The 18,092-nt window shown below is 45.6% G+C and overlaps 1 protein-coding gene across 4 annotated transcripts in view; it reads left to right on the forward strand.

The window, feature by feature from the left end:
• Positions 1 to 300: 300 nt before the first annotated feature.
• NCALD (neurocalcin delta) overlaps positions 301 to 18,092 on the forward strand; it is a 52,992-nt gene continuing 35,200 nt past the window's right edge. Inside the window, exon 1 of one of the 4 annotated variants that reach the window (XM_083450851.1) lies at positions 301 to 472. The gene's annotated coding sequence lies outside the window, so the exon portion shown is untranslated. Of the gene's footprint in view, positions 478 to 862; positions 1,168 to 1,253; positions 1,397 to 18,092 lie in introns of those variants that run through there. The other 3 variants (XM_083450850.1, XM_083450852.1, XM_083450853.1) reach the window with 3 other exon arrangements.

The raw sequence follows: 18,092 nt of genomic DNA on the forward strand, positions 1-18,092 counted from the left end.
ATTAAACAGATTAAACATAAAAAATAAAATATGGCTTGTAGATTCCCGACCGTGGGCTTTGGTCTGCCTTCCTGTTGGAAGACTTCCTCCTGGACAACATTTCTGGTCCTTTGCCGTGGAGGAGCCCTACCAGATCCCCGGACGGGTTCCAACGTGCACACACACACGCGTGTGTATGTGTGTGAGACAAACGACCTATTGAAATGGCTTCCGCGCGCCGTGCTGCGGTTGCCACGACAACCAATGCTCTTTTGGTTTTGCATCGGGCCATGTGACAGCGACTTTGACGTCAGCCGGAGGCAGGCGATGTGGTGGGAGCTTGGCGAGCCGGGGGAGAGTGAGAATCTCTCCGCTGGCGGTGGAGGCTGCCGGGCTTATCTCGCTCGCTCTTGCGCGCGCTCGCCGCCGCCTGCCTGCCTGCCTGCCTCGGGCTGCCGGAGCATGGAGCACTGAAGAGCTGCCTTTCTGCGCGGTGAGGTAAAGAAAGCATTATTATTAGTATTATTAGTATCATTATTAGCATTGTTCTCTCCCCGCGCGCCACAGCAGTTCCACGCCTCGCTTTCCTGCCCGCCACTATTGCGCTTGTTTCGGCCGCTTGGCGAGTTTCTCGCTAGAGGAGCCGCGGAAGAGGCGCTTCGACTTCTCCCTCCACGGACTTGAACCGGCGGCGGCGGCGGCAGAGGGAAATGAAGCGGAGGGATCCCAGGCGGGACACTTCTCCAGCCTCCCGGGATAAAGCGCGTGTGTATGTCTGGGTGGGGGAAACACGAGTTGTGTACACGAGTTGTGTCTGGAGCCACGCTTCCGCCCAGCTTCCCCAAGGCTTCGGGGGAGCCTCGGAGCTTTAGGTCGAGTCTTTCAGTGCGCGCTCATGAATTTGCCTTCCTGATCCGATTAAAGAGCCCGCTTTGGCCGAGGGCTCTCTTTTTACGCAGCGCCTTGGCGGCGCTTGCCCGAAGGGGGCCCCGATCCTCGGCTTCCTCTCCCAGGTTACGGGCTAGACTGCAACCTGAGCAGGGGGTTCCTCGGGAGGAAGTCCCGTTGAATGCCCTGGGAGGGAACTTCTCAGGGCGCGCAAGTGTAAGGAGGCACCACCGGCTGATGGGGAAAAGGAAGGAGGTTAGCACAACAAACGCTGAGAGCTGCATTCTCTCCCCTTCCCCGGTAGGCGAGATTTTGTTTCAGTTTGCAGAAGCATCTTAAATTTGCAAGGGGAAAGGGTGGTAAACAGGCTGTAAGCAGCAGGGAAGGGGTCTCGGGAGCAGCCCGACGGCGTAATCTGAAATGTGTGCTGCTGAGATACTAGATGAAAAGTGGTGAACTGTGTGGCTCATTTCCCACTCTGCCAATCCCACTTGTAGCTTCGCCTTTCAAGTTCTTCTGCGGCGGAAAAGTAAGTTGCAAGAGCTAAAAAAAAGGATACCTCAGTGGAACATTATTTTCTTCTTCTTTGAATAAGTAGAAGGCTGCTTCCTCCAGTCCCCTTTGTTAAGGGAAGGGTGGGGGAAGATGGTTGTATTATGTGCAGAAATATTATTTGCAGAAACCTTGATTGCTGAGGATATGGATATGATGGGATATGGGTGTTTGCCGATGTTTTCCACCTTCAGAACAGAGGAAGGCTCGTGAATTAGAACAAAGATACAATGCACTGCTTGTAACCAAAAGTGTAGGGCTTTATTATTACTAGCAATAAAAGAAACCACATTTCTTTGAAAGGTCTTGTGGATCTCTACACTGCATTTGAAACATAGCTGGCAATTTAAGTGTGCATGCATGCACCTAGTTAAACAAAGGCGTGAAAGTAATGTGGTTAAACTTTTCAGGGATATGAATGAAAGCAGCTTTGAAAAAATTATTGCAAGTTATCTTGCTTTGGTGTGAAGATTTAAGTGAGAAAGCAACTGTAGATTTGATTTTCGGGGGGTTGGAGAAATAAATGCACCATCTTTCTCAACATGCTTATGCTGAAACTTAATCAAGTTGTTGTTTTATATTAACTTGTGAATGATGTTCTTTTTTAAAACTGCATTTTCTTGTGTTTGGCTCATTTGTGAACATTGGGGGTTGCTGCCCAGCTTCCCTGCTTAGGTAAAACGTAGCTAAGCAAATCTCAATGATTGCAGCTGTTTCAAAGTACCACAGGGAATGTAATTTTACTGATCTATTAAAATTCTACATGGAGTCCCTCCGGGGACAAACAAAGCCTTTTAAACGCCCCACTGTGTGTATTAATCAGTTCTTAGACTTGAAGGCAGGACTGTGAGCCCCTTTTGCCTACAAACAGTAGACCAGTTGTTCAGTTGTAGGGAAATATTGCTTTGAATAATTGCTTTCAAGTGTAGAAACTTTATACAGTAGTCTAGCCCTTTGACTTCCTGAATTGCTGCACAGTACTTGAAATCCACAGTCCTTTATTGCTTCAGAATAGCCCTGTTGGGTTGCATCCTCAGCGCTGTATTTACACTGAAGTAGCCCTGCTCCAAAGCAGTGAGTTGTGGAACTGGAATGAATGTAGGAGTTGTAGCAACTAGCTCAACATTTATTAAACCTCAGACTTCTGGGCTTGCGGCCAGACCTTGTAAACTCACACTTTTGAACCACACTCTGCTTCTGAAGTTCAGTTGAGCAGATGAGTTATTTGGTTTATTATTGAAATCCTTTTTGTGGCTAGTGCACATGTATGTTGTAGATTTATAGAATTTGAAGTCCACAAAAAGGGTTCCCCTGAAACAAGGATGGGGAACCTGGTTGGGAGTTCAACACCCACCAGCCCTGACCAATATTGGCATTACTAAGACAGGAGCTGTCATGCAACAACCTCTGGAGGGCCATAGGTTCCCCATTCTTGAAACTGAAGTGGCTGTTTATCACAACCCACACCTAATCCCAGATTGGTCCCTTTATTAGAGGACGAATGGTGTTGTAGTTGCTCACCAAGTGTTATATTTGCTGGTTGGAAACAGAAGTAACTGTGGGCGCTTATGTTCTCAATCAGGGTTTCACAAACCTAGGTCTCCAGCTGTTTTTGGACTACCATTCCCATCATCCCTGACCACTGGTCCTGCTAGCTAGGGGTGATGGGAGTTGTAGTCCAAAAAACAGCTGGAGACCCATGTTTTGGAAACCCTGTTCTAAATCCAAAAAGTATTCAGACACCAGAGTTCTTCCACTCTGCCAGCTCCTGTTGTATAATAACCCCAATTTCCAATGGATGTTATGCAGGGGATATGGGATGAGTTTGTGATTTTTTTTCAGGGTTACAACATCAGAAAGTGATGGAGTGCTGTCTCCCTGGAATGGGGGATGCCGTGATGGGGACATCAAACCTGTTGCATGTCAACCAGTCATGCCCTAGTGAAGAAGCTGGGGAGGGGTGGGGGACCATGTTAACCGTAAAGGTAAAGGGACCCCTGACCGTTAGGTCCAGTCGTGGCCGACTCTGGGGTTGCGGCGCTCATCTCACTTTACTGGCTGAGCTTCTGGGTCATGTGGCCAGCATGACTAAGCCTCTTCTGTCGAACCAGAGCAGTGCACGGAAATGCCGTTTACCTTCCCGCCAGAGCGGTACCTATTTATCTACTTGCACTTTGACGTGCTTTCGAACTGCTAGGTTGGCAGGAGCAGGGACCGAACAACGGGAGCTCAGCCCGTCGCAGTGATTCGAACCGCCGACCTTCTGATTGGCAAGTCCTAGGCTCTGTGGTTTAACCCACAGCGCCACCCGCGTCCCATTATGTTAACCATACCTCCTTCTTTATCGTGCAGCATGGCATGCTTGCTTGAACCATCTATTTTTGTTCTACTATGCTCAGTTTCAAATTTAATTCAAAAACTTCTGAATAGTGGTAACCCTGTCTGGGGGGCACCATGCATGCCATCCACGTCTCGTGTGAATTTGCCCGCTTGCGTAGTTAAGCCAAACCTGGACTATTGGTGGTGGCATGGAGCCTGTGCACGAGGCTGGGCAATCCAGATGGGCAAAACGATTAACTATATTGCAGCATCCACATTGCAGCTTCCATAAAATGGACCAAGCCGGCTTTCATCAACCTGCTGCCCTCCAGGTGTTTTGGATTACAACTCCCATCTGCTCTGGGTTCAATAGAGTTTGATAGGGTTTTGCCCCTTGTATCTAGATGGGGTCTGTTTGTGAGACAACATTAGACAATAATAGACTGTCTGTCACTTGGTCAGGCAAGTTCCAGTGAGCTCGATCCTCCTTAAATTCTTGTTGGCAGGAGTAGATGAGATCATTTCAGTATATTTCAAAAACCTAACGATGCCACTCATGATTATTATTCATGTATAATTCAGTTTGGTTTCATTTCCATATTGGCCACGGGCTATAATAGAAATGCAAAAACGCAATGCATAACATTTTAACAAAATCCATATTTTACAGATTGTTATGAAGGGCAACGGAAGTGTCAACCAAAATTAATTGTCGTCATAGCAGCCGCAGCTTGAATTTCAATGAAAGTTGTATGAGTTGAATGTAAGCTGCTGACTTGAGTGATACTTCTTGATATCTGTTAGCTAACAAAATTAATGAGCTGATCAAAGCATGATTAAGCATGATTAAGTAGGATTAAACATGTTTGGTTTGTACTAACAAAGTAGGTGCTCTTTTGTGTGTGTGTGGAAAAACAGTCATTGTGTTGTCCTACTTGTAAGTGATTTGAAAGCAAAACTAGTCGTTTCTTTTGGCTGTGTTCACACATAACATTAAACCATAGTTAATGTTTAATTATGTTTAACTGTGTCTCAATAAAATGAGCAGTGTCCCTACCTCATTCTTCTCCAGCTCCTTGGCTGTGCTGCACCGGGAGAACAAACCACAACTTTTGGCTTGTCACGCCACTTGAAACTGAGCTCAGGGTTTGTTTTCCCCAAATAAATGATGAGCAGGAAGCCAACAACAAACTATGGCTACCACCTGCAGCTTGCTTGGAGAGCCGTAAACCGTGAGCCCAAGTTCAGATAACAAAGACTCGTCATTTGTCGTTCATGGTGTGACCAAGATTGGGGGAGAAGAGAAATAGGGATATTTAAACACTGTGTGCCATCTTGCTGCTTGTTCATGTTGAACCATAGCTAAACATAAAATGTTAAACTTTGATACGATGTGTGAACCATTCCATAGACTAGAGGTAAGAGAGTGCAACCAACCAAATGTTATGCAACCTTCATTCACTTCCATGGGCCTAAAATTCCATTCAAATGGGAGGCTGCACATTTGGGAGGCTGCACCATATGTGTTATCAATTTCTGCATAATTCCAGCTAGTTATGGGGCTTTGTTACTGTGTCTTCTTATTGCTTCTACAATCGTACGAAACAAGCAGTGGTCATCCAGCAGGGATAGAGAGAGCTGGAACAAACCTAGCACACGGCTTCCCAGCATCTAATTATTTGAAGCTGTTGCCTTAGCATTTGACCAGTTATCAACTGTGGATAGAGCTAGCCCCCTCTGCCCCAATGCAATGGTGGCTCCTAGGAGTCAGAAGAGTTTCCACACCTGTGTTCAAAGTGGGATGGGCTGGTGGGTGGTTCTCAAAAGACTTCAGTATGGAGTAACCCCAAAATTCTTCTTCTTCTTTGGCGATCACTCGTAGCCGAGTAAGATTGTCTTCCATAAACACGGTTTTAACAATGAGTCCATAAGTGACTGTGGCGGCCAATTCTGGATCCACACATCCTTCCACAGTGGGGACATTGGTTTCTGGGCGGGAGCTAATCACGGTGTGGATTTTTCCAAGCGTGCCTTCCTCCTAGCACGTTTTTCCCTTGCATCCTGAGTTCGAGTGTCTTCATGACACCTTTGGTAAAGGCTGTTCTCCAACTGGAGCACTCGCAGGCCACTGTTTTCCAGTTGTCAGTGTTTATACTACTTTTTTTTTTAGATTTGCCTTGAGACAGTCTTTAAACATCTTTTGTTGACCACCAGCTGCTTCCCAGGTATAATAAGCACCAGCATTGCACAGAACAGAAATAACTTCTGGCAATCAGATTGCTTACCATATAGTGAAACCAAGTTTGTCTGCAAGTACAGCACTGGTTCTTGCAGATTTAGTCCAGGAGGGAATGGCCATGGGATAGACTGTACTTCTCAGGGGTGGTGTGTCTTGGGAGAAGAATACCACATTGCGGTCTCCCTTCTGGTGCACCACCTGGCAATTATGCAAGTATGTACCCATTTGCCTACTGTGCATCCCTGTGTGGGGACATAGTGTAGAAGTCAACCCACTTGGCTGTGGCTCACCATGATTTTATAGCCTGATTTGCAAGTAAGGCTGGATACTGTAGAGTTTCTTGTAGTTCTTCAGTGGGATAGACTCCCCCCCCCCCCAGTTTATTTTATAAATACCAGGGCTTGCTGTTTTGGCAAAATATTGAGTACTTAAGAAAGCTGGCTATTCGACCATTTAGCTCAGTGTTGTCTGCACTGATTGACAGTAGCTTTCCAGCATTCCGTACAGGGGTTCCCCCCACCCCAGCCCACCCTTGAAATGTCCGGGGTTGAATCTGAGGCCCTTTTCAGGGAAAATATTTGCTTCTCCGTAGAACTGCAGCCCCCTGGTCTTACCTAACAGGGTTCTGAAGTGTGGGCATGCTTCTCACACGTATGGTGAAAGCTATATATACCGTATTTTTTGCTCTATAAGACTCACTTTTTCCCTCCTAAAAAGTAAGGGGAAATGTGTGTGCGTCTTATGGAGCGAATGCAGGCTGCACAGCTATCCCAGAAGCCAGAACAGCAAGAGAGATTGCTGCTTTCACTGCGCAGCGATCCCTCTTGCTGTTCTGGCTTCCGAGATTCAGAATATTTTTTTTCTTGTTTTCCTCCTCCAAAAACTAGGTGCGTCTTGTGGTCTGGTGCGTCTTATAGAGCGAAAAATACGGTACTTGTTAACCCTGCTTTTAATTTTTGCCTTCATCTGCATAATCATTTGCATCAATGGAGTCACAAAAGAATGTTACATTTAATTATTTTTTTATGTCTGCATGTTCCTGTGCATTTTGGGGCGGAGGCCATGCTGCTGAGAGTCCATGGCAAAGACCTGTTAGCTTGCCAAAGCCCATACTCCAGACCTCTGAGGTGGTCTGCTGTATACCATGCGCTCTGCCACAGGGCTGTGCAACTCACCAGAGTGCGTAAGGCCTCTTCACCGAGAGTGGTTTTGAACATTATGGAATAGCAGGTGAGGAGGAGGAATTTGTATCCAATTTTTTATTTATTACTTATTTACGATATTTGTAGCCCAGTCTTGACTGAACATTTCCCAACCCAGAGTGGGAAAGCAAAGTAATAAAAATAAACCAAGATACAAAAAAGATACAAAAATTACCAAATCATATAAACAGGTTGAATAAATAACATATTAACAGTTTTGTCCTAAGATAAACAAGCAAAACCACGACAGCAAGCATTAAAATTCCCAGTTCAGATACCTAGGTGAACACACACACACACACACACACACACACGATTCAAACGGATTAAGCAACTAGCACTCTTAGCAGCAGTTCCCACCCTGTTTTCCCCTCATGGCAGCCCACTCACTTCCCCTCTGCCTCTCACATTAACAGGGCCCCACTCTGTGGCATCTGACTACCGGTAAATCTGGCTCCTTCTGCACTACACAGTTAAAGCAACATCATACAACTATAAACAGTCATGTCTTCCTGGGAACTGTGGATTGTTAAGAGTGCTGAGAGTTGTTAGGAGACCACCCCCCCAAGCTACAATTCCCAAAGTAGGTTAATAGTCAATCCCTCGCCCCAAGGAACTCTGGCATAACAAAAGGATTAAATTTATTTATTTATTTCTTGAATGCAAAAAAAAAAACAACCCTCTTGCATTGACTTAGTGCACCAGCAAACATTACTGGGGCAGGATTCTCCCCTTCCCCCCACACCTACAAAATTGGCATGGGGACCCCCATATCAGTGTGTGGGGAGAGAGGAGGAAGAATTCTTCCCTCTGGCAAGCTGATATGCTTGCACATACAGAATGTCTGCAATAGCGTGACATTGAATTTCACTTGGTCACTATTCTGTGACATATTGGCTGGTCCTACCAAAGGGGTGACACTATTGAGGATTCTGGGTTGCCCCCTTCTATGGACCATCATGGCTGTCTGTGCATTCCCCAGATAAAAACACGGCCCTCCCCCACCTTTCTATATGGCTTTCTTGGCATTATTTATTCCACAGGTTACACAAGGATTTGGCACGTGTCCCTCCCATTAGTCTTAATTCGAGGTGCACGTGCCAATCCTTTGCACGCACTCTGGGATGAATCTGCCTGCTTCACATATCACCTCTTTTTATCCATGGAGATGACAGAGTCTTAGTCATCATTATAAGAGACACGGAGCATGGTTTATAGCGCTTTCCCTTAAATAAAATATCGGCTAACAAAACAAAACAACAAAAACCCCATCATGAAATCTCACCTGCTCTCATACACTGAGTTCATTAAAACCAGATAGCATTTGCAAACAGGCTCAAATTCTGAACGTAGTTGAGCTGGTTATTACTGTGCTTTGTGTAATATGTGTATGCGTGTGATGACCTTTGATGGGGGAGGTCAGTGGCAATAAATAAAATGTCAGTCCGGTTTCTCAGCTACATAGGAAGCTGCCTTTATACTCATTGGTACTGTATAGCAGTGGCTTTCATTGGATTTCAGACAGGAGTATTTCCCAGCCTTACCTGGAGATTCAGGGATTGAATCCAGGGGCTTCTGCAGCTTCAGCCTTTCTGCAAATAGCACAAGCAACCGCACATTTGTGCACCGGGATGGAGCAGGACTTCAAAGTACCACCATGTGAGCTATAGAAGGGCCTCACATTCAGTGTGCTTGGCCTGAATTAAGGGGTGAAAGGCGGTGTGAGTTAAGAGTTTCAAATGGCTCAATAGGGCCCTGTGAGGATCTGCAACCATGTGTACACAATGTATCATCTATGTGTTGTTGTTGTTTAGTCGTTTAGTTGTGTCCGACTCTTCGTGACCCCATGGACCAGAGCACGCCAGGCACCCCTGTCCTCCACTGCCTCCCGCAATTTGGTCAAACTCATGCTGGTAGCTCCGAGAACACTGTCCAACCACCTCGTCCTCTGTCGTCCCCTTCTGCTTGTGCTCTCCATCTTTCCCAACATCAGGGTCTTTTCCAGGGAGTCTTCTCTTCTCACGAGATGGCCAAAGTATTGGAGTCTCAGCTTCAGGATCTGTCCTTCCAGTGAGCACTCAGGGCTGATTTCCTTGTTTTAAGGAAATCATCTATGTAGTTTTATATATATTTTAAGAAGAAGCCTTTCGATAATATTTTTGTTGAGCTTGCAAAGGCAGTTGGTTCCGTACTTTAAAAAGGTAAAGGTACCCCTGCCTGTATGGGCCAGTCTTGACAGACTCTAGGGTTGTGCACCCATCTCACTCAAGCGGCCGGGGGCCAGCGCTGTCTGGAGACACTTCCGGGTCACGTGGCCAGCATGACATCGCTGCTCTGGCGAGCCAGAGCCGCACACGGAAACGCCGTTTACCTTCCCGCTAGTAAGCGGTCCCTATTTATCTGCTTGCACCCGGGAGTGCTTTCGAACTGCTAGGTTGGCAGGCGCTGGGACCGAACAACGGGAGCGCACCCCGCCGCAGAGATTCGAACCGCTGACCTTTCGATCGGCAAGCCCTAGGAGCTGAGGCTTTTACCCACAGCACCACCTGGGTCCCTAGGCTCCGTACTTAGTTGCACCTGTTTCATTTATTGCTTTTTCTAATAAGTGTGTAACTAGGCTGTTATAAGGTAACTTAATTTTTAACAAGTGTAACTTAGCATACCAGGAGAATAAAGGAATCTAATACTTTTGGGGAGTTTTAAAAAATGAGCAGATATTTGACGCCTTTCACCAACCATTTTTAACCACAACTGGACCTCTGTGGGGTTTGCAACAATCAAGACTCACTTTATAAATCAATCCCAGATGCAGTGCATCTGGCATTCAGTCATTACCTCATGGTCTCTTGGAACCCCAAGTACAAAAATTGAACCCCAGAATATTTTTGGTTTTCATCTCCTCAGGAGACTGTTCTGCAGAAGTCTCTGCTGCGACAGTTGATTGCTGCAACAGATTATTAGGAAAAGAGGCTGTTTGGGCTGTATTCTTGCTGCAGTTTAACAGAGCAATACCATTATGAGAAGACAGGAGGGAATTGCCTTGTTACTACATTGATGAAAGGGCTGCCATATCCCATACATGCCCAGGGGAAAACTAGAAAAGACCAAAACAACCATCTGCCATCCCCCTGGAAACTTCACCAGTGCCCACCAATCAGGAGTTATGCTGGCAATGAGGTCACACATAGTGGGAATCAGTTAACTCCTTCCTTCCTTCCTCCCTTCCTTCCTTCCTTCCTTCCTTCCTTCCTTCCTTCCTTCCTTCCTTCCTTCTATATAATTCTTAACAGTTTGCTCTCTAAGCAATACACAATGGATTTCAAAATATAAGATCAGTTAAAACTAACCACAAAATCAGAAAAGCTTGCTTAAGATGCCTGCTGATTTTTTAATTTTTTTTTAAAGTCTTCACCAAGTGCCTGAAGTTTAGTTGGGAGGAGGTGTCTCTCTCATTTCAGCTGGGTGGGAGTTCCACAGAACTGAAACCACAAGACAGAATTGCACAGCATCCTGGCTCTGTACATCTGAGCCAAGTCACTGACTGTGACTCTCCCGAAGACCTCAGTGACTGGTCAGGCATACAAGGAATAAAGCAGTATCCCAGGCCCAAGTTGTTTAGGACCTTGTAAATTACAGTATTTTTCGCCCTATAGGACGCACTTTTTCCCCTCCAAAAATGAAGGGGAAATGTGTGTGCGTCCTATGGGGCGAATGCAGGCTTTTGCTGAAGCCTGGAGAGCGAGAGGCATCGGTGTGCACCGACACCTCTCGCTCTCCAGGCTCCAGGAAGCTATCCGCAAGCCTTGCGCACCCGGGGGGAGTTCCCCCGGGCGCGCAAGGCTTGCGGGCGGCAGCCTGCAGCACGGAGCACGGGCCGCCCTCCGGAGGATGCCCCGTGCTTCGCGCAGGTGTCGGCAAGCCTTGCGCACTGGGGGGAACTCCCCCCGGGAGCGCAAAGCTTGCGGGTGGCAGCCTGCAGCGCAGAGCACGGGGCGCCCTCCAGTGGACGCCCCGTGCTTCGTGCAGGTGTCCGCAGTCTGCCGCCCGGCGCGTGGGGCGCCCTGAAGCAGAGCACCCCTCGCACAGGGCAGACATTGGCCAGCCCCACAAGCTCGGGGGACAGCGGGGAGGCGCAGCGCCGCCATCCCACTGTTCCCCGACCTGGTTTTGGGGGGGAAATAAAAGGGAAATTTTTTTCCTTTGTTTCCCCCCCAAAAAAGTAGGTGCATCCTATGGGACGGAGCGTCCTATGGGACGAAAAATATGGTAATTCAAGAACCTTGAACTTGGCCAAGAAGATTAACGTGCTGGAGACTCCTATTTTGAGTCTCCCTGCAGCAAGAGAGGAGGAAGTCCCCATTCAATGCCACACTAAAGCCTATTGACAGGACGACACCATTAATCTGTAACCTGGCTCCCCTTGCATCCCCTCCGCCCTGGCCATCCATGTAACCACTCGCTGTTTCGCCTAACAGGCCAGCCCAACCACCAGTGGTGAGTCCCACCAGCATGATTGAAGTGTTCTGCTGATGAGCTGTCTTGGCAATGGCCAAGAAGCTTGGTATCTGCTTCTGCCAAATCCACCTCAGCTGGCGGATCTTGAGTATAGCGTTTCATCTCCCTAAACAGTAGGGAATAAAAACTGACGTTAGAAGATCAGCAATTTTGCAATCATTTTATACCCATCCAATAATTTATGTAGTCAGATTTGCATTTCAGACAGAGATATGTTATGGAAATATAATTAGAAACCGGAGCTCAAGGATGATGGAATGTAGCATTTCCCAGAGGAAGCCTTGTGGAGAAGCATCTCTCATCATAATACGGGCTGAAATTCTATAGTTAGAGGAAAGGAATGTGCTCTTATGGTATTCTTTTCTTTTATGTGATCTCCCTGTTTCTTTTGGCTGGTTTATCTTCATTCTTTGGGTAAACTTCACATCCACAAAATCATTTATCTAACATGCAAGATCCCCACCCCCATATTGGCGTTCACCTTGATGTTTGCGACAGGATTTCAGTTGTCGCTATAGTGTTGGAGATTCTAGTTACAGGTCGGTAGCCGTGTTGATCTGCCATAGTCGAAACAAAATTAAAAAATTCCTCCCGGTAGCACCTTAGAGACCAACTAGGTTTGTTATTGGTATGAGCTTTCCACACGAAAGCTCATACCAATAACAAACTTAGTTGGTCTCTAAGGTGCTACTGGAAGGATTTTTTTTAATTTTGTGTTGGAGATTGTTAGGAGTTTGACTAGCAGCCTGATTTTAGCAGCTCTCTGAATACAACTGAACTATTACAATCTTTCCCAGATTTTGCTTTGGTGCAGTGGTTACTCACTTGTGCATTATCTAGACCCGGGGGGTGGGGGGCAACGTGGTTCCTTCAAGATATTGATGGCCTACAAATCCCACCATTTCTGACCATTGGCCATGCTGACTGAAGCTGATGAGAGTTGTAGCTCAACAACTTCCAGAAGACACTCAGTTTGTGGATACATTGCAAGTGGGAGAAGGAACTCTCAGAACTCAGAAGTACAGAAGTTGTTTGGAAGTTGCTGCATTAGTGCCATGGGTCTACTCCAGCTGATACCTGACCAAGGGTCTACCTGTAATGTTGCCCTGGGCAAGCTGGAAAGTGGACTTGTGCATGCCTGGTCATATGTATATTAGGACTGAGCAATATCTGGTTGTCAACATTGTGATATATCACCAGCTAAACATCGCGATATACTAACACATAGTGTCTGACATAAGGATGCTACATAGAGGCACTGGCTGGCTTCACGGCTTTCCCCACATTGTGTTTTTTGCACAGCACACACACACACATCATGATTCACAATATATTGCCAGGTCAAAAATTATGAAACTGATATGATATGGACTTCAAATTGGTTTTGGACGATATATCGCCCAGCCCAAATGTATATGGTTGCTGCATCAGGCAGAGAGAACAATTTGCATGAAATAAATATAGAGCAGCCCTGCCCAACTTCTGACCTCCAGTCCTGAATTCAGCCCATCTGCTGCATGCCTTCTCTATGATTTTACAACTCCTCTATGCTTATGCTCATGCTTGTTCCAAGTGCCGGGCTAATAACACAGTAAGAATATCATGCCCCATACAGGGCTGCTGAGCTATGTACAGCCTTCTGGGTGAAAAGCTGGGTGGGCCTGGGATAGCAGATGCATAAAGTTATCTGCCAGTTTGGACTCCTTGGAAAACCCTGCCTTGAGTAAACATGGGAGGGCTATGGGCCGATGGATGTGAAAACCTGATGTTGCAATTGGTGTGCCTGCACAGAATGACATTTTATCTTTTCTGCAGTTGTGCTATATTGCTTTTCTGGGCTGAAATCTGACATGAAACGTAAAGCTAACTGAAATACACAAGAAAGCAGCCCAAACTTCTATAGCTTTTAGTGAGTTGCAAATGTACAAATAGCTCAATGCTATCTTCCTGGGAATGTTTAAAATAGAAACATTCTATTTATTCCAGAGCTCAAAAAACAGTGGTGAACTCCAAACATAATAGCTCTAGCAGGTGCTGCTGAGGAACTAAGTATTTGCTTCATGCTGGCCTACGTGATTTTTTTTTAACAGTGGGAATCTGAAATGACACCATTAATTATAGGTATCAATTATATTATATAATTAGGCAAGGATGTAAAACAATTCCAGATGCCAGCTCTTCTGTTCCTGAGTAGAAGATGGAAATGTTGAATCTAGATCATCGCTGAATTTTTGGTATTTAGGATTCTTTCTACTAGCAAAGGCAGAGTCATGGAAACAAATGTTCTGAACCAACTGGCAGGTGTTTTTTGTTTTTGTTTTAATAAAAAAAAGAGTTTTAGAATTTTCAAATACTCCCCAGGAAGTTGAGCCCTTGAAATATTTCCTTTCGAATAAAGAAATCCCTCATGAACTTGTATTTCCAGTGTTCGAAACTCCCATTGTTCTAGGCGCATTTTGTGACACGGAATTTTATTAGCTTGAGCAGTTTCTGAGTTCTGAGTGCAGTACTGCACCTAAGATTTCAGATTAAAACTGCAGAGTGGAAGGAAAGGAGGACCTTTTTCTGCCTCCTATGTACAGCCAGCTACTCTCTGAAGGCTGGAGAAGAGACGCTCTTAAGAATATTAGTGGGGTGGGCAGGGGAAGGACTAGACCATGTGAAAAATGAACATAATATTTAAGCTGCAGTTCATTCATTTTCAGCTTTGTATTCTTCTTATAAAAAAGTGCACCTAGACATTCTGTTGTTGTGCCCATAACCTAAGTTTAAGGTGCTATTTAGCTCCTAGCTTTCATATCTCGGTTTCTAACACTGTGCGTTGCGTAATAAATTCACATTGCCAGTTCCATGTTGTTGGAGAAATGGAAGCTGAGGTTGTTGATGCGTTCTCCAACTCATTTGTGCGCCATCCATTCTTCTGTTCTTTTGTGTGGAGCGACAGCTGCGTAACAGGGTTCTCTCAATCACTGGCTTTGCCGTTTGGGTTAATGCAAGTCCAATTAGCGCAATTATATTTCGGCAGTGAAGCTAGACTCTGCCTTCTGTCAAGGCCTTCCCCGCCCTCATCACAGTTGTTTGATGGGTCACTGAGAAACCATTTTGACCTCGTTGATATATTCTCATTGACAAGCTGATTTGTGTTTTTTATACAAGGTCTCTTATGGCCAAGGTCTTCTTCAAGGAAGAAAAACGGTTGGCGTTTTTTCAGAAACCTGAGCCCTGTTCATTTGTTCAAATAATGCATGTAAGCAGGGCTTTTTTTTCCAGCTGGAACGTGCCAGAACTTAGTTCTGACACCTCTCAGGTGGGCATCATTGTCATTATAAGAGAACAAGGGAGGCATTCCGGCACCTCTTTTTCTAGAGAAATAGCACTGCGTGGAAGTATAAAGTTTGAAGGGGATGTGATGCTGCACATACCAGCTTTACTCCCAAGATCTCCATCCTCACCAATGGTGCCTCTGACCTTCCTGGATTGAACAGGAATGTGTGAAGGAGGGTGTCCTTTGTTTGGGTGGACATGCTTGCAGTCCTTCCCCTAGCTGATGTGCCCACCCTGACCTCTCCACCACCTCCCCTCTTCCCCTCGTGGCAAACAGCAGCAACACTATGGTTGACACACACACACCCTCTCTCATAGCCCCTTCTGTCTTGCAAGGCTGAAAATAGTTTTATTTGCAAGGGGGGTGGGATAGTGTTCCATGGTGCATTAAATCACTATTGGGTTTTCCAAGAGCACCTGAGCACTGATGTAAAAAATCTGTAAAATCTCTATAGCTGATGGCCTTCTGCCTCAATATGGGATATACAGAGGCCCCAGGGCGCATTTTCATACCTTGCTGGAGATATTCTTTGCCAACCTTTCCTTTGTTCTATGAGATTGAACTACAAGCACCATGGTTTCATTAAGGACTGTCTTGTTTCTTTATCTATTGATGGTTTATACCTATCTTTAGATCAGGCCACTCTCAAGGCAGTTTACAACAATACAAAGCAAACAATTAGAAATGGATATGCAGCCCAGCATCTTTCCCACCGTACATTTAAAGCACAAAGCTACATATCCCAGCCCCCTGAACAAACTACAGTTCCCAGGATTCTTTGGAGGAAGCCATGTGCTTTAATTGTATATGTGGATGTGACCTGCCTCCCTTCAGCTCTTTGGTCCCAGGGCAACGGGCAGTTGGAGGAGAATAATCATAGAATTGTAGAGTTGGAAGGGATCAGCTCCCTGCAATGCAGGAATATTTTGCCCAACATGAGGCTCGAATCCATGACCTGGAGATTTAAGAGTCTCATGTTCTACCAACTGAGCTATCAAGGTGGAATTTCTGGCAGAGGAAAAAAACAAGTCAAGCTCCCCACAGCTGCTCTGTCTCTAGCTGATGAATAGGGTCTGGCTGGTCTTCTCCTTGCCTTGATGTTCTTTCTGGGAGGCCAGTGGTTCAATCTCCCAGTGGACATTAGATCTATGGCTGAAGGATGGACCCAGAGTGTGTTTTTCTTCAGATCAGTATCAGATTTTCTTTCATTCCAAACTTAGACCCTTTGTGAAATGCTTTACCTAGTTTTCTGTTTCTTCTTACTCCTTGGTGTGTGTGTGTTGTATTTATTTGTTTACAGCATTTATGACCCCACCCTCTAGCCAAAAAGACTCTCAGAGTAGCCTAAAAAAAACCTGTTCTAAGATGGTCCCTACTCAGGCTCACAATCTTAAGAGACATGACACATGAGGAAAAAGGAACAGGAGGGAGAAGGGAAAACCAGGCTCAAGCACAGTTTAAAGTGGCAGCGCTTAAAGTTATGGGCAAGTCAATTGCAGTTCCGACTGTTCTGCCCTTGATAAAGAGCAGTCCCTCCCCGAAGCACTTGCCCCCCCAGAGCAGATCCAGGAGCATTATTGGCTCCTGCCCCATAGTTCTTCCCTCTGACAGCTGACTTGATGGCAGTTACAATAGTCACAGGAGAGGGCTTGTTCTTGGAGGCAATCTCCTGCAGAGCAGCTGTCTTACCTGTATTGAATTGTATTGTTTTTGTGGTGGCGAAACCTGTGACTGATGGCTTGACCTGGTACCTGCTGTAATGTCACAGAACCTTCATGAATATTCCTGCTTCTCAGTGTTATCGGAATGTTTGCGTTTGGATTCTGTGAGGGGAAGTTGTCAGTTTGGCTGGGATTAAAACTCCTTCAAAGCCCATGGGTCTTGAATCTGATTGTACCTCCTATGAAAAAAGCCATGGCCCTCTTTCTTTTGTTTTTGTTCTTACCTTTACCTTGTAGCTTCAGGTCATTCTAGGACTGGGTGGTGGTGCTAAGACATCATAGAAATGGGGGATGTAAAAGATAGCACCAGCACATTCATTTACATATAATTAGCATATTTAATGGAGACATTTATCGTGTATCATGGTTGGATCTTTTCCCAAACATGTTTCTACCTGTGGTTTCAATGCAGGCGTATACAGAGGAGTTTTATTAATTTTGCTTGAAGATCACTTAATCTTATTTCCCTGTGTTGTGGTAAAGGGGACTCTTCAGGCGTTCTTCTTTATTGTTCTAAGGATCCGCTTTAAGGAGGAAGCAAATACAGAAACATGAGCAAAGGCAATTAAATAGTATCACACCCTTTTGTACTTTGTAGTTGTTCTACAGAAGACTATTTTTAAACTTGTTGCCGTGATAGGTGTGTTTTATTCTGTAAAGACAAGGACCCAGTTCCTCATTGTCCGTTCTATTGATGTCATATAGACTCGCACTACATTGTGCGCAACTTGGTCTAACATATATTACAACAAATGACAGGGCCAGTGCGTAATCTTCTGTTCTGTTTTGGCAGCGCTCGCATGTCTCTCTCTAATAAATCAGTATTTGAGTTCACAGTGAGGCGCATGATGTTATTTGCCAAAGTATTCACACCAGTATGTAGCTGCCCCATCTACATTCCTGGAAAAATATGGTCTTCCCTAATCATAACGAAAGGTTAAACAATGAGAGCCCAAGATAATGGTATGTAGGGAGAGTGGACTCACCACCAAGCTCAGTCTCCCTTAAGCCAGCCTCTGCCTGCCTGCCTGCCTGCCTTCTTATTTACAACCAGAACAGAGAGTGGCACTGGTGGTTAGTTCTTTCTCCTTAGTCTCAGTGTTGCAGTGGTAGAACTGAATAGGAAGGAGGTTGGGAACCAGTGTAGAATTAGTTGGCTCTGCCTGTCATTGTGTCATGGGGGTGTGTGGATTAGTAATCACACAGTTGAAAGATGGAGTTAACTTTTTATTAGCAAAACCACAATCTCCATAGACTTGGTTGAGTGTCAGGCCTAATGAGCAGAGATCATTCCAAGTGGTGGTCCTCCATGAAAATCAGTTGTATAGACTGAAAGTCTTCCTCCTTACAGC

This window comes from Podarcis tiliguerta, assembly GCF_965153285.1.
Source record: "Podarcis tiliguerta genome assembly, chromosome: 7".
Classification (NCBI taxonomy): Eukaryota; Metazoa; Chordata; class Lepidosauria; order Squamata; family Lacertidae; genus Podarcis; species Podarcis tiliguerta.